This window comes from Heterocephalus glaber, unplaced genomic scaffold, assembly GCF_053883595.1.
Source record: "Heterocephalus glaber isolate CG9 unplaced genomic scaffold, H.glaber_assembly_v1.0 deba00001606, whole genome shotgun sequence".
Classification (NCBI taxonomy): domain Eukaryota; kingdom Metazoa; phylum Chordata; class Mammalia; order Rodentia; family Bathyergidae; genus Heterocephalus; species Heterocephalus glaber.
In genome coordinates this window covers 20,847,890-20,865,350 of record NW_028258377.1, presented here as the reverse complement: position 1 = coordinate 20,865,350, position 17,461 = coordinate 20,847,890, and the positions used below count along the sequence as shown (strand labels likewise).

Genomic DNA, 17,461 nt, shown 5'->3' with positions numbered 1-17,461 from the left:
CCCCAGGTCTTCCCAGGGATATATATGGCTAGGTGGTGGGATTGTAGAGCAACCCTGCAGGACCACTCTAGCATGCCTGTTCCTGTGAACATTTCAGTCCTTCTCTCCAGTTTGTAATGGCAGTCCTGGCATTGTTCAATGGGGGTCTTTTCTTTTTCCAGTCTCCCTGTCTCCCTTTGTCCCTTCCTCCCTTCCTCGCTTCCTCGCTTCCTTGGTTCCTTCCTTCGCTAGTCCTCTTTTTCCATCTTACAAGAGTCGTCTCACCAACATACTCTTAGATTCATGTCCTGGGGCCTTTGCCAAGATATTAAATCCTATGATCACGGAGTGTGTTCTTGGACATGAACACATTTTACTTCATCCACTTAGACTTCATTCCTCTTGATTCATCACCCTTAGAATCCTCCAGAGGAAGAATTCTCCCCCAGCATGGGCTTGTACATATTGGCCAGCTTGAATATGTAATTTCTTTCTTTCTTTTTTTTTTTTTGATAAAACATAGTATGACTGTATTTCAAAACATAACCAAAAAATAAAACTGCAAAGTAAATAGGAAACACAAAGTATTTCACAGTGGCAATGCATGATAAAAATCTTTACATACTGAATCATCCATCTTCTCTTAGGAATCAGTAACAGACTGTTACTACAAGGGGATGTGCAAGAAACATAAAAACCAGTAACACAAAGGAACAGTAATGCTATACAAAGATAAAGTGGCTCAACAATATGCTGTATAAAGATGAGAAAGATTAACATGAATGAAGAAAAACCACTTATATTACATTATCAATTATTAAGTACATATTGTTATCTAATGGTCACACAGTTTTAGGAAATGGGGAACTTTGATTTCAACACTGAAGCACTTCAATTAAGAGGAAATTTACTCAAATATAGATTTTGCATACAGTTTGCAATGGTGATTGTAATCCACAGAAATAATTCCAATGTGGCTGAAAAATTCAAATTTACATAAGCATGTTTACTACACAGAAAACTTACAGCTAATATATTAAATTTGTTAAGGCCAGGAGTGGTGGCACATGCCTATAATTGCAGCACTCCAGAGGCTGAGGCAGGAGGATTACTGCAAGTTTGAGGCCAGCGTGGGCTATACAGTGAGTTTAAGACCAGCCTCAACTATGTAGTGAGACCGTGTCTAAAACAACCAAACAAAAAATACAATAAATTTGTATCATTTTACTTATGAAAAAATGCCAAAATCTTGGTCAATGGCAGATAACACTGAAGATTAAAATTAGAAGGAAAAATGTCATTTAAGTAAAAAATAGTTTCAAAAACTCCCATGTCCTTGAATTCTTTAGAAAGAAAGTTTAACTCAGTTTCAAATGTATCCTGTGAAAAGTGATAATAAACACATGCACTGCATACTTATGGAAGCACTGAGATGAAGCCCTTGTAATTCCACCACATAATGGAGCCACCATTCCAGCCCCTAAGAATTTGTCTGTCATTGACAAAAAAAAAAAAAAAAAGTCAGTCATTCTTATGACTAGTACATATTGTAATTTCTTTCTTTACGCAATAGGCCTTGCACTTTTGGAGTTGGTCCTTGCTGAGATTCCACCCCCCCCCCCCCCGCCGGGGTTATTAGTGTGATTGCTAGGAGAAGAGAGGGAGGTAATCCCTAAGAGGGCAAGCTTTTCATATAAGGCACCTAACTTATCTGATGCCTCTACATAATATTTCAGTAAGATAGGGTATTTCAGGCAGGGTAGGGGTTCTATCTTCTTAGGGTAGCTTTGCAGTCCAAAAGAGTTCAGGAGTGCCTGGGAATTCAAAGCTTTCAAGTTTAATCTCTTCAAGTAGCCTTCCTCTGGACTCTGAGGCTCTTCTTCCTTAAAGAGATGTGGCCTAGTAGGGTTCTAGCATCCTTTGAAGTTCTGCCACTCCTACAACTTTGGCTGGGTCTGTTCCTCAACCCTGTCCAGCTCTCCAGCTGGGATATGAGGGTCTCTAAACACGACAGAGTAGGATGACTGATTTTCACACTTCAAATTAGATTGTTGATCAATGATCCTGTTACTTTCTCTTGTCAATAAATCTGTGGCGTTTAGCTATAGCCATCCAATTTCATAGTATGTTTGAGTCGCAATTTCTCCCAGACTTCTCAGATACTAGAGACACCATGAAAGCTCATGCTCACTCTAACTTTCCCTGATCCTGGTCACCATAGGTGAAAGATTCAGCAGTCACACTGCTTTCGCATGCTAGGGGCTGTCAGTGGATCCTTTGCCACCAGGGCTGTGTGCTAACTGCCCTCTCCTCAGGGAGTTACTTAACCATGGAGTCTAGGTCCTAGAAACACCTCTGGTGTCAACTAACTAAGGCAGTTAGTGCTGATTTCCCTAGAGGTAGAGTCTGAGGATTGCTGTTCCAGTGATTTTTTTGAGGGAACAAAAAAAGAAGGCCAGTTAAGAAATTAAGACAAAGGGTTGGGGATTAGCTCAAGGCTAGAGCACTTGGCTCATATGCATGAGGACCTGGGTTCAATCCCCAGTACCACAAAGCTGGGGAGTGGGCCTAGAGAAGGCAAGAGAAGGCTGGTGAAGAGCTAAGTAAGAATGTGGTCTCACTTAAAGTCTAGTTTGAGCCTCATCTCATTGGGACACTGGAGCACATATGGAACTGAGGAGAATGGCCCACCCTGAGGCAAGGGGGCCTGCCTTTCATATTCCCCATGTCAGCTAGGCACTGATCTCCTCTCCTAGCAAGGTGCACAGTCTGAGTTGCTCCTTCTTCCTGCTGAGAAACCGGGATCAGGGGAGAAGTCCTCAGCCTCAGGGGAGAGAGGCTCTGAGAAGAAGCCTGGCTTTTGGCCCAGTTTCTCTGGATAAAACAACTGCAGGCTTGAAGACATTTTAATTCATTGTTATGCCATGCCATGTCACTGGCAGCACCTCTACTGGGACAGCTGTTGGCCTGGGGACAATGTGGAGGCCTGTGACTGTGGAATCAGATTTACCCTGTGGGATCCTATAGTTAGATGATCACAGACACCATAGGGATTGTGTTTGTCTTTTTGGATTGTTGGAATGTTTACTGCATGTTCCACAATTATTGACTCAGTTCAAGAGAATAAACATGAAACCTGAAGAACTTGGGGTATAAGAACTGGTTGTGTTTTTCAACCAGATGTTCTGGTTGGGCCAGAGATGCATGGACAACAGGGAAGGAGGAGGGTGTGGTGGTTCAGAACTTGCTGTTTGGAATCAGGCAGACCAGGGTTGAGATTCCAGGAGTGACTCCTAATAGCAGAATGATCCTGAGCAAGACAACTCCCCTGAGTTTTGGCTTCCACTGTATGATATCTGTATCTACATTACAGGATTGACATGAAGATTAGATGGGATAATGCATAGAACAGATTTAGTGGAATCCCAGGCATCTAATGACTGCAGAGTAAACACAAACTATTATGGATAGTAGAGGGTTATTTGAATTTGGGAGCAGTAGATATTCTGGAAGCATCATGGTAGAGTGGAAGAACACAGGACTTTGAAGTCTAAGAGAACAGGCTTAAATTTTTGACTCTGCCCCTCATCTGCCAAGTCAGACCCGAATGGCAGGATTTTGGTAAACAAAGCATCCAGGTTAGATTATGGCTCATAGTTGGCACTGAGAGAATGCCAGTTCTCCTTCTCATTTTGCAACATAGTATTTAGCCCATGCCTTTATTTTCTCACTTGTGGCTGGAGGCCCAAGTTGGCAATTAGCCTTTTGAAGTTTCTCAGGATACCAAAGGGTGAGAACATTAATTAAATGCTCACTTTCCAAGGCAAAATATTTCTGCATTCAGAGAAGGTAAGCATTCATCAGAAAGAAATATATAGCATCAGTTCACAAAGACTGCAAGCTCAGAGCTGCAGTTTCAACAGCAAAAGAGGTGACCATTCTTAGGAATAAGTACTTTTCTATTCTTTTTGTTGTCGTTGTTATTGTTCCTTTTCTTTTGTTTTTTATACTGGAGATGGAGCCCAGAGCCTCCCACACGCTAGGCAAGCACTCTACCACTGATCCATGGCCTTGGATGCTTTTCTTAATGCTTTGTTTCAGTGATGATGAAAGGGAGGAGGAGGATGCAGCTTGTACTCATTTAGCACTTACTGTTTTCTAGGCAAAAGGTTAAACATTTCACAAGCTGTCATTCTTGGACTCTTCTTAATAATGCTACGAGGAAGATATTCTTATCTCCATTTTACAGACAAAGAAAATGAGTCACAGAGGAGGAAACTTCCAACATCATTAGCTGGTAAGAGGCTTGCTGGTATTAGAGTAGAAGCCTGAGTTCTGGGCCCCAGGTCATACTCATGAGCTTCCTGTGAGCCAACGCTTCAGGAAGATGCCCTGAGAGAGGGCTTCTTAGAGAAATAGTGAGTTCCCTGGCACGTTTATAAAATATTGTTTACCTAACAACCATAGTTCTCTTCTAAAGAGAATAATTTTGAAACCTTTCATATTACTCCAAGAGTTATTATTTTTAGTGCTGGGGCTTGAACCCAGAGCTTTGCACATGCTAAGTATGTGTTGTCCCACTGAGCACCCCAGCCTCCTAAGAGTTACTTTGAATGAGTGGAAAAATATTTATTTCCTATGGTTAATAAACTAGACCTAAAATTATACAGTGGAAATAGTTCAGTGGAAATTATACAGTGGAAATAGTTCAGTGTTGAACAGAAATAAAGTCACTTAGAAAGAAAAAAGGTTAGTAGTAGTGTCATTTCTGGTTATTTGGGAGGATTTTTTTCGCCACTTTTACATTTTTTTAAAATGCTGATTTTCATTTATGACATTTGTAGTCATGAAGCATGGAAAAAATGATATTCTGTGTTGAAAGACATCTACAAGAATATGGAGAATAGACATTTGTAGAAACAATCCATGCAGATTGGTGGATCAAAACACCTTAGAAACTTATTTGTTCAGATAGGCTAAGTTCATGAACAAGTGTGCCCTTAAATCAGGATGTTTGCAGCAGGACAGTCACAACAGTCTCAATAACGGCACTACTTCAGATCCAGTGAATTATTCTAGTAGATGTGGTGTGTGTGTGCAGAGTGGCCCAGCTCTGGGATTCCAGGAGAGGAAAGTCAGGTGCAGGTGATCTACCCAAGTGACACATTCCCGTGTAGATGAAACGCTGGGGGGAGTGGCAGCCTGCTTCTCTGTAGCCAGTGTTCTATATGTCCCCCCAGAATTCTTTTCACACTACAGGTCTTAAAAACTGAAAAGCTCTGTTACTGGAAATATTGGATGCAAATGCTATCATTAAAAGAAAAATACTGGGATATAGCAGTAAATATGATAAGGCCTTAGCTCACATAAAGCTTACATTCTAAGCATACACTGTTGCTTTTGTTGAGCCAGTGACTATTATTTCCATGAGTATAAATGTCCTTTCTTTAGCCAAAAAGTATGCTATGATTCTTTTCTCTTTTTTACATACAAGTGCTACATTTTCTAGTTAAGAAGCTGCTTCAATTTTTGCCATTTACTTAGTTTTCAAGGTGCATATTGCTCTTTATTCTGTGTGCCTACTGATCTGTCTAATGCCTAAGTGATTTCTAAATGTTCAAAGACCTCAGTCAATTCCATGCTTGCCCCACACTCTGTCCCTCACCATTCCTTATGTCTTTCTTTTCCAATATGGAAGCTAATACTGTACTTTGCTACATATCTGGCTTGGCCCTATATTTCCTGGATCCTGAATCTTCCACTGTTTTTTTGCACACTTTGTACTTTCTTCGTACCTGCATAGGAGACCTCATATAACCACAAAGGTGGCTTAGCTTCTCTCACACTCAATTTTGGGTTTGTATAATGGTCATGCTTGAAAACAATTTTTTATCAGAATTTTGAAGCCTTTTGAAAAGTTTAATACAATTATGACTTCCTCTGCTTTGTATGTGAATTTTTTTCCTTTCCAGGTTTTTAAAGGGTTTTCTTTTTATCTCAGTAAAGTGATATGGTAAGTCCCTGACTTACAAATATTCGAGTTGTGAACTTTCACAGATATTAACAGACTTCGCCTTATGAACATTCGTAGATACAAACAAATTGCAGAAGTAGCTCACGTGTCTGCTGGACATTGTCACAGTTGTGTGCTGTATGCTTACTGTACAGTGTGATAGTATGCAGTACTGCAGTGCTCACTCAGAGCACAGGACGTCCGGAGGCAAAAGGAAAAGCAGTGGTGATGTGGAAGGGACTGCTAGGAAGTCCCAAGAAATAATCATGGAAAGAAATACAGTATAATAATACTCACTTTGTTGGACTTATGAACAAATCTTATGAGCATTCCTCCAAAACGGAGCTTATTTGTAATTCAAGGACTTAACAGTATTTCACATCAATGAGTCTTGGGTCTTAGTGGGATTTTTCAATCTAAAAACTCACATCCCTCAATTTAATTTACAGCAAAAGCTCTGTTAACTGACTTCTACTTAATGGCCTTAGATTAACCTGCATATCCATTTTTCTCTGAAATATATGTTCACTAATCCTATAGCATTCTAATGTTCAAACACAACTTGTATTCCCATCAACTGAGTTACATGTTTACTACGGCAATCAGTTGTATTTGTTGTAGTAATCATATCAATCAGTTAATAATTATGTCCACCAATGAATATGTGTATGGAAAGAGAGTTGCTACCGTGAAAACAAAGTTGGGAACTTTGGGAAGAAATTGATAAAGCCAGATTGCTTATGTGAAAAACTGAGAAAATAAAGCTTCTGGAATAATTTGTCGTTCAGACTGCTTTGAAAATGGCTTTAAGTTCTTGCTCTTCAAACAAATTGGAATTGAAAATCTTGTACTATAGAAAATCCATCAGATGACTTAGAGATCCAGTTGAAATCATGCTCAAGGAAAAAGACTTGTTGTTGAATTGAAAGATTGGTGAATGAATATACATTTCTGTGGTTTACTGTAGAAATAAAATGCTAAAATACTACAGAGAAAATTGGAAATATCACCTTAACCAAGTGATCAAAGCTGGGATCAGCAATACTGGGTCAAGCTGACATCATGTACCTTCTGATGGGATGCACTGTAAAACACGTTATGTCACTTCTCTGGTATTCCTGGAAAAAGGCAAAACTTCAGCCTAGCCACAAGGACACATAAGATAAACACAAGTTGAGAGGCATTGTACAAAATAATTGGCCTTCATGATTACAAAACATCAGTATCAAGGACAAAGAAAGGCTGAATAAAGGCTACTAAAGAGATAGAACAACTAAATGTACTATGTAATCCTGTACAGCTTTAAATTACATTTTTAGGATAATAAAGATATTTTTAGAAGAGTTAATAAAATTTGAAAATGGATTGTGAGTGAATAAATAGTATAATAAATAGTATATCAATGTTAGATAACGATTTTGATAATGTATGATTATGTAATAGAATGTTTTAGTTCTTAGGAAAAATATTCTGAAATATTTAGGAATAAAGGGATGTGATATCTTCAATATAGTTTCAAATAATTGATAAAAATGATCAAAAAATGTGAATGTATATATACACAGAGAATTAGGAAGGCAAAACAAATGAGGCCAAAGATAAATAACTAGTGAGGCCAAGGGGTATTCAGGATTTCTTTGTGTTACTCATGGAGTTCTTTTTCTCTAAAATCATAATGATATAAAAACCAAAGTTGTAATAATGCTTAAGGCAGATGTTTATTGTGCTAATCTACTATGGTTAATTATTTAAGTAATTTAATTTTCTCTTGAACTAACAGACCTTAGATCTCCAAGGGCAGAGTAGAATATGACACCACCAGGTTGCTGTTTTGGGTCTCAAAGGTTGTGTGTGGGAGAGCAGAGGGCAATTGCTTGGGGAAGGGGGCAGAGGCCAGATGGTAAGATGTTGTTGTACCCAGTTTATAGGCCCTGAATTTTAAAACTTGATCTGCTGAAAGGTTGCCAAGTACAAGAGTCACTGGCACTTGGAGTACAGTGTGATTAGAAGAGGGAAGGGGAAGATGCAGAATTGGATCTGCTGTAGTTATTTAACAGAGGAGCGATTCCAAGAAAAATCTTTCCATTTCATTTGTTATTATATAACAAGTTCCCAGGTACACATTGGTCTATCTTTAATTTTTCAGTTCTGTTCCATAGCTTTATTTGTTCTATAACACCACCACACTGGGTTGGTAATTGTGATTTAAATATATGTCTTCATATCTAGTAAAATGAGCACTCCCTCTTTACTTTCTTTTTTCTTTCAAAATTTGTTTAGCTATTTGTAGACCTATTACTAGTCATTACTAAATCTTTAAAAAATAATATTGTATAGTCTTTCTTTTGAGGAGTGAGTATATGTTTTATTTGAAACAAATGAAGAAATATATATTGATTTCTGGTATCTTATTTCGTGTTTACCAAACTTTATTTATTATCTATCTACCGCTTTATTTATTTAGATGAGTTCTCACTGTTGCCTTGAACTCCTGGGCCCTAGCAACCCTCTTGCTTCAGCCTCCCAAGTAACTAGGACTATAGGCATGTACCATCACTCTGGACAATCAAACTTTGTTTTCTTTCCTTTCCTGATTGACGTTGGATTGAGTTTTCTTCCATTGGTTTGAAATATATGAATTGTAGTTTTAACAAAGTAAGACATAAATATTTGTATTTATCTAATAAGTTTTAAATGTACAAAGTTTGATAAAAATACAATGAATGTTTAAATTTAAAAAAATTTATTACTGTAAGTGACATATTGTGATTAATCCCTCTCAGAATCCTCCCCTTCACTTTGAACATGCTTATCCTGTTGTTCCCGACACTTTCTGAAGCAATTCTGGAAGCCTGCTTTCATAAGTATCTTTACAAAGTCTAATAAAAAATACAGTACAGTGAATGGTCCTGCCAAGTGCCATCCTACAGAAAGGCAGGCTACTAAAAATATTATAATGTGTCTTTATTCACCTTAGGGACAAGATCCGGCACTTGCAACTTCTAGCTCTTCCCAAAAGTCAGAATGACCATGAAGGGCAAACGCTTGGAATTGATTCAGAACATTAAAGCAGCCACAATAATGCAGCTAAAGACAACAAGAAATAAGACTTCTAGAGCAGCTTCAGAAAGTAGTAAGAACTATGGAATAAGTGTGTTTGAAGCAAAAGGAAGTATTTTTAGGGGAATTAATGGCAGTGTGTCTTTTATTATAATAAATTTTGAAAATTTAAACACATCCATATATATATTTGTGTGTGTGTGTGTGTGTGTGTGTGTGTGTGTGTGTGTGTGTGTGCTGGGGATCAAACTCAGGACCTTGTGCTTGCAAGGCAGGCACAGTGCTGCTGAGCTAAATCCCTGGCCCTATACCATATTTTTTGGTCACTCTGTATATCAGTATTGCTATGTTCCTTTTGAACAAAGCAAAAATGTTGGCAAGCTTTTATTTCCCTTATATTCCCCCTCTCTCTCTCATTCCTACTCTATCCTTATCCATGGTAGTATTGCATAGATCTTTAGTTTTGACTTGTTAGAGATTATGATATTTAATTTTATGTACCAACTTGTCTAGGCCTAAAATGTCAACAGTGCTGAAGTTGAAAACTCCTGCTACACTGAGAATAAACGAACAATTGCTATATGGCTAAATCTCATGAATATAATGTTGAGCAAAAGAAGCCAGATACAAAAGAGTATATACAATGTTCTTCTATTTATATAAAATTCAAAAAACAGAAAACAAAGTAGTTTGTAGTTCATAGAGGCAGAAGTGAGGATAGGGTTACTGTAAGGAGAAATGGTAACCGGGAAAGTAAAAGAAGTGGACTTCCTAGGGAGCGGTAATGTTCTCTTTCTTGATGTGGGGGTTAGTTACCCAGATGTGTTCACACTGCGAACATAAAGTGGGGCTTTATAAATCTCTCCCCCCCCTTTCTCTCTCTCTCTCTCTCAGAAGTTTTTCTAAACTCTGTTGTCTGACTTTAATAGATGATCTGCTCTGTAGAAGCATTTACATTTTCTGTTTTTGATATTTTGAAATATCATTCCAATATGAGCAAAAGTGAGTTTATTCTTACCTGTTTATTGCTCCATAACATTCTTCATTCTAAAGTCTTCCATTTTTTTCTAATCTTGGGAAAAATTTCAGTGTTCAAGTATTTTCTACCTATGTCTATGTTATTCCCCTTCTAGGATTTTTTATTACCTAAATGCTTCCAATTCTATTTCTTTCCTCTATATTACTTAGCTTCTCTTTTTTAGTTTACCTCTCTTTAATCTCTTCCCAGTATTCTCTAGGTGATTGTCCTGAGCTAAAAACTCTCATCTCACCAACTTGTTCTTCAGATTTATCCATTTCACTGTTTAGTCTATTGAGTTCCCATTCTTGACCACTATATTTTTCATATATATTATTATTATTATCATCATCATTATTATTTTGGTACCGGGGATCAAACTTGGGACCTTGCGCTTGCAAGGCAGGCACCGGAACCACTGAGCTAAATCCCCGGCCCTATTATATGTTTTTATAATATGCTTTAATCTATTCTTTTTATTTTTTTATTTTTTGGTACCAGGGATCAAACTCAGGTCCTTGTGCTTACAGGGCAGGCGGTGGAACCACTGAGCTAAATCCCCGGCCCTCTTCAACCTGTTCTTTAAAAAATTATTTTTTTGTAGTGCTGAGGTTCAAACCCAGGGGTGTTTTGCCACTGAACTATATCTCCAAACCTTTTTATTTTTTATCTAGAGACAGCATCTAGCTAAATTGTCCAGGTGGGACTCAAACTTGGTATCCTTCTCTCTCAGCTTCCCTGAGTGCTGGGATTAGAGGTGTGGGCCATCATGCCTGGCATTTTAACCTACTCTTGAATCATTTTATAAATTATGCTCTTCTTTTGTATCTTTGAAGATCCTTGTTATGCTTATTTTAAATTATCTGTTTTAGCCCTCTGTGGAGGTTTACCCAATGCTCATTGTTCACCATTTTGGTGAACACTGTATGCTGTTGCCTGCCTAAGATGTTGTTGTACCTTGTGAACTCTTACACACCAGCCTTCTCCTGGGAGTCTCATTTGTCCTGGCTGAAATGTTTGTCTAGGGGGATGGGTACAAAGGCAGGACATGGCTTGTGTCCTGTGAAGTTCTGAGCATGTGAGTGTGTGCTGCTAGTTATATACCTCAGGGGAATGCTCTGGTTTTATAATCTGGAGCCATTGTTGGCTTATTTCCCTGTCCTCAGGAAATCTTGTTGTATTTTACCCTTGGGTATAGCTGTTTCTAAGAAGTATCTCTTTTGGCTAAAATTTCCTTGTCCTCAGGCTGTGGGAATAGAGAGGAGTGCCCAAAGCCAGGCATTCTGTATATATCTGCTGTTCTCTGCTCCCCAGCTAGCTAGGGCCCACAAGCTGCTCTTCTCTCCAAAAGCACTGACTGCCATGCAGTTTGTCTGCACCTTACTCCCCCAACCATAGGAATACAGAAATCGAGCTCTAAAATCCCTCAATGATTCTGTAACCTAGTTGGCACCTGGCTGCCTTCTTACTTACTTGCCCTATTATTTTCCATCTTACATTGGACCCAACCATCTTCTGACTGCCCAGAGGTTTCCTCAGAATTTTTGCATTATTTTCTTAGATTCATCAGCCTCCCTCTTACCTTCATGAGTTTTTCAGGGTTGTACTGGGAAGAGGGAACCAGAAGTCCTTGTTAATTTATCATTGTTCCAGGAAGCATGAGTGGCCGTAAGTTCAGACATCAAGAACAGCCTCTTAGTAACCATGAACTTGAACTGGGAGTATAGTTCAGCAGCAGACCACTTGCCTAGAATATTCAGGGCCTTGGGATTGATCTCTAGCAACACAGAAAAGAAAATAAATAAGTAAATAAATAAACAAACATGATCTTGAGTTAACTCCTTAAGTTGGGTCCTAGTTTTCAGATATTTGTAGATGAAATAGTATCATATAGGTACCTGCTTCTGAGGTTGTTGTGAGGTTGCCATAATATCTGCAAATGAATATTGTTGTTGCGGTGACATGGTTTGGGAAGTCATGAGTGGAAAGCTGATATTGGTGTTTGGAATCATAGGTGTGACTGTCATTTCCTTGGGGAAGCGAACAGAGAAAAGGGGTGAAGTGGGTATAGGAGTTGGCCTTGGAATTTAAGGGTTAATGGAGGAAGAAAAAAAAAAAGAGTATATCACTCAGGTTTGTATTACTCAAACAAAATTTCAAAGGCAGCTAATTTATAAATAGAAGTTTTACAGGTTCCAAGTCCAAGATTGGGTGTGTGTGTGGTTCTCTATTGGTTTGGCCTCTAGTGTGGGCAGTAGAGGGCGGCCATAATGGGGGGAGTACATGTAGGAGTGAGCAATTGTATCTCTCACAAGAACAGACAGAAAGAGGGTGGATAGGCCATGTGTGCTGCTGTTATATCAACCTTCTTGCAAGAACTACGAAAGAGGTTACGTAAGAGACACCTCATGTACCCATTGACCTAAAAACTTCCTACGGGGCCTCATCTTTCAAAGGTTCTATCTCCTCCCAAGAGTGGCACCCTAGGAATGAAGGCTTTAATCACGCAGACCCTCTGGGGACACAAACCATGTGCAAACCTTAGCAGAAACTTATCCCAGCAAAAGATGCAGCCATGAGCCTAGGTAAAGGAGCGTGTGAGAAAAAGGTGAGAATGGAGGAAACACCCTCAGGGGCACATTCTCAGGAGAAAAACGGATTATTACTATCATTATTATTATTAGGCAATTCAGTTTTTCAGGAAGGCGGTTTGTAGTGAACTTGGATTACTTTTAGTGGAGAAGAGGGAATAGAAGCCAGACTGCATCAAATTGAGAAATAAATGGGAAGTGAGGAAGTAAAGGCCGATATAGATCTTTCTCCCAAAGGGCTTGGCTGTGAAGAGACTAAGGCAACAGCTGGCAAGCTTGTCAGTTCAGAAGACATGCAAGTGGGACTGCTTCTGGTGGGGACAGAGTTTGTTCTCTCTCTCCCCTCCTGTTCTCCTATTCCTCCCTCCACCTTCCTCTCCCCCCTTCCCTCTTCCTTCCTTTTAGTTTACATTTGTAAGTTTAACTTCATATCACTGTTTTTTGTTAGTGTGTATTTGTGATACATAATAAATACATTCATTGTGGGGGATTGGTACACATATGTATTACATAATTCTAAAAAACATGAGTCTTAGGTGATTAAGGAGCTCCAGAGAGAGGAGAGGAAGAGGAGAGGACGGAGAGGAGAGAGGGAGGGAGGGATGGGGGAGAGGAGTGAGAAGGGGGAGGGAGAGAGACTACTAGAAGCTACTCAAGGAGGGGGGAATAAATAGCTAATAGGGATGCTCCTTGCGAAGGCAGAGAGTTGGGTACAGAGCCCAGGTGGGCTTTAGATCCTTCCCCTGGAATGCAAGAGAGAGAAGGGGACAGGGGATGTCAGTGGTGGAGGTAAATTTACAATGGGAAAAATGGAGATGGTGGAGGAATGTAATCAGGACTCCTCTTACTGTATTCAGTTTGGTTGATCTCAAACCTCAATAAGCCTGAAACTAGAATCTTCAGCATTCCCTGCCACTGATAAGATTCTTTTTATAGAGATCTGTGCAAGAATGAGGTGTCCAGAAGAGCTTTGTGAATTATGAGCCCCAGGACACTGCCAAGGGAAGGGCATTCAGTGAAGGCACACACTTTGGCTTCGTTATTCATGCAAATGATGCCAGGACTCAATGGCTCAAGATCCACTGATGACCTGTGCACAGAGAGATGATAGCTCCGCACTCCCTTTTCCGAGTGATTTTACTGTAAGTATCAGGGCAGCTGTAGTGAGGTGGCCCTGGGAGCTCAGAATGAGGGAAACAGACTGTCCTGCCCCCAGTCCAATGTTTATTTTTTGGTACCAGGGATCAAACTCAGGACCTTGTGCTTATGAGGCAGGCGGTAGAACCACTGAGCTAAAGCTCCGGCCCCCCAGTCCAATGTTAAAGTGAACACAGAGAAGACCAACCATAGGCCACCGGGGCCCTGGGCTGGTGACTCGCCATCTTCTGCTTAATGTCCTCACTGGTCTGTTGTGACAGGATGTGTGGGCTCAGTTGATAATATTGGAGGTAATACCTTCATCCAGGTCTCTTAGACTCTGTTTTCAGGTATTTGTTGTATTTAAGTGTGTATTTGAGGTGGTGGAGGTGGTGGCGTGTGTGTATATGATTTAGGAGGTGGAATTTATCTAGTATTCTCAGCTGTATAAAAAGAAGGAAGAAAGACAGGAAGGAAGGAAGGTAGGTCTTGGGAGGAGGGTAACAGTATTGTTAATTTTTTATTATTCTGCTTATCTTGCTCATCTGCACCTACCTAGCTGAGAATAAAAGATGTCACAAGTCTGCCATTTGCTAAAGGGAGGTGCTAGACAAGCTGTGCAGAATATGCTAACTGGAGATCAAAACATCTGGCCCACAATACAATTTTGAAGGTATAACAGATGTGATAAGATGATGGACAGAGTGACTAAGGGCAGCAACTTCTCTGAGCAGGACTGTGTATTTTGTCTCTCTGCCCATACACACCTTAAGGGAAGTGAGAACCACTTAAAGAATATGACAAGCATCTCCTGGAATTGAGAGGGTGACCTAGAACAGATGCCTGTGTCTGAAGACAAGAGGCTGGCCATAGCCTGAGGACACAGAACAGGGCAGAGGCAGTGGCGATTGGCAGCTTGGTGGCTGGAGACAGAGAGAGAGAGAGAGAGAGAGAGAGAGAGAGAGCGCGAGAGAGAGAGAGCGCGAGAGAGAGAGAGCGAGAGAGAGCGCCCTGGAAGTTCATCCTCAGTAGGCACAGTGATGGGGCTGCTGGGAATACTCATTCTCAGCATCCTCCTTCAGAGAGCTCCAGCCCAGAATGGCCTCAGGTTTTCAACTAGTATCTTCTTCTACTCCTAGAATTCTCTCAGGGTGTGGGTGACAGGAAAGCAATATCTTACTTAGCTCAGAGTTGAGGCATTTCAGCAGCTTCTCACCTTAGGACACTCATGTGGAAATATAGGGTGACTGTTGGTCCACCCTGGGCTAGGTCTCCAGGTACGTGGCTCTTGCAGAACTCTCCTCTCCATTCCTTCTCCAAAACTCTTGCTGTCCATCATCAGTTTTGTGGCTTTTTGTCCATGGGCAGAGAGACAACAGAGCAATTGCCTAAGTGGCCCAGTGCCAGGTCCTGGAAGCCACAAGACCCATTGCAGTCAGGACCCCTGCCATAGCTGAGAAAAGGATTAAAGTTATGGGAGGAAAAGTCCTCAGTTACCACACTTCGAACAGAATATGTGAAATCCAAGTGTTACCCAGACAGCATATGGCTTCGCTTCTCCTCTCTTCCTGGAAGATTTCACATGGCCCATGGGAGCATGCACGAATCAGGCCTAGCCAGCATTCCAGCCAAGACAGATGCACACATATTATTAGGCTTCTTATTGAGAAAGAGCTTAGACCTTTTGCCGGGCAGACCCAGATTGTAAGCATGGCTTTATCACTCCCCAGTCATAGGGCTTTGGGTACATGTGTGTCACTTGAGCCTTACTTTCTTCACCCTTGGAGGTGGTTTTGTCTATTCTGTTCTCTAGGTCTATTGTACATGTCAATAAAGTGACTTTCACAGTGTCTGGAAAGAACAGGTTACCACAAATTGTTTTCTTCCATCATCAGCTCTTCCCTAGATCTCAGTCTCTAAGAGTGTTCATGGGGCAACCACTGCATGTACCACTGGTTGTTGGGAAGAGAACAGGAGGGAAGGTTTCCACCCCATACACTTATAATGCTGCTCCAGTGATGGAAGGAGCGGATGTGGCCCCTCTCTGCTTGCTACTCCAAGGGAGGGGGGTGGGGATGCCATGGCCTGCAGAACCAGTGGGGTTGATTCCAGGTGGTGCTAGGGGCCTGGACTGACGAAGAATGAGAGGTGGGTTGAAAGGCCCAAAGAGGCAGACAAAACCCCAACCTAAAAGTTCTGCTTCCCCTCCTTTAGGGCTCTTCCTCAAATCTGATCCCCTGGCTCTAGTCATGTACCTTAGTTCATTGCCCTAGAATTTCTTTTGTTTTTATTTATTTATTTATTTATTTACTTATTTATTTAAATATATATATTTATTGGTACATTTTAGGTATAAAATACATTTACATTTATCATTGGGTGTTTGTACCAGAACCTGATGCATCTTAGTTTTTATTTTTTCTCCCATTACCTGTGCACCCTTCACCCACTCCACCCTTCCCTATCTACACAGAGTTTGATTCCAATTTTTTTTCTCATAATTTTTTTCTTTCCCTTCTTCCCTTTCCCCTTTCCCTTCCACCGTCCCCAAACCCTTGGACCTTTTTTTATTTCAAATTATCAGTTATTGATTTTAATCATTTTCATCCTTATTTACACTTTCAATTTCTCACACTAGAGAAACTATTCGGTATTTACACATGTGTGTCCTATTTATTTCACTTAAGAGTATGGCCTCAATATGCATCCATTTAGCTATAAATGTTTCTAGTTTCTCATTCTTTATGGCTGAGTAGTACTCCATTTCATAAAAAAAATCACATCTTCTTTATCCAGTTTCTAGTCAATGGGCACTTGGACTGCTTCCAAGCTTTAGCTGTTACAAATTGTGCCACTATAAATATAGGTGCACTTATATCAGCATGGTACTGGCAAAGAAACAGACCCGAAGATCAGTGGAATAGATTACAAGATGCAGAAACAACTCCAGACATACTCAGTCACCTCATCTTTGACAAAGGAGCCAACTACCCTCATTGGAGGAAAGATAGCCTATTTAATAAATGGTGTTGGAAAAACTGGATTTCAACCTGTCAGAAATTAAAACTAGACCCATACCTATCACTGCGCACTAAACTAAGATCAAAGTGGATTAAAGATCTAAATATTAAACCAGAAACACTAAACTTGCTGGAAGATAAGTTAGGTAGAACTCTTGATGACATTGGCATAGGAAAAGACTTTATGAACAAATCTTCAGTAGCATGGGAGCTAGCACAAAGAATCAACAACTGGGATCTCATTGTATTAAAAAGCTTCTGCACTGCAAGAGAAACCACCAACAGAGCTAAGAGACAACCTACAATGTGGGAAGAAATATTTAGCAGCTGTATCTCACACAAAGGATTACTATATAGAATACATAAAGAACTTTAAAAAATCAGACCCCCAAATTTAAAGACCCAATTCAAAAATGGGCATCTGAAATGAATAGACATTTCTCAGACACAGAAGTAAAAGCAGCAAATAAGCATATGAAAAAATGTTCAACATCACTGGTCATTCGAGAGATGCAAATGAAAACAACATTGAGATTCCACCTCACTCCAGAAAGAATGGCTGCTATCAAAAAATCAACCAATAACAAATGCTGGCGGGGGTGTGGAGAGAAAGGAACCCTTCTCCATTGTTGGTGGGAGTGCA

At 40.2% G+C, this 17,461-nt stretch overlaps 2 long non-coding RNA genes across 3 annotated transcripts in view; one reads left to right on the top strand and one right to left on the bottom strand.

Annotated features, from left to right (window-relative positions):
• The window catches only part of LOC110344756 (uncharacterized), a 106,927-nt gene that overhangs the window by 14,841 nt on the left and 74,625 nt on the right, over positions 1-17,461 (top strand). The window contains exon 1 of one of the 2 annotated variants that reach the window (XR_015444633.1): positions 3,006-4,276. The exons of the other annotated variant lie outside the window; for it this stretch is intronic. This is a non-coding gene — a long non-coding RNA (uncharacterized LOC110344756). Of the gene's footprint in view, positions 1-3,005; positions 4,277-17,461 lie in introns of those variants that run through there. 2 annotated transcript variants of the gene reach the window in all.
• LOC147822964 (uncharacterized) lies at positions 4,247-15,864 on the bottom strand. Its single transcript, XR_015444635.1, has 3 exons — positions 15,015-15,864; positions 11,653-11,847; positions 4,247-7,110 (listed from the first exon to the last, which is right to left on the bottom strand). It is a non-coding gene; the product is annotated as an uncharacterized LOC147822964 (long non-coding RNA).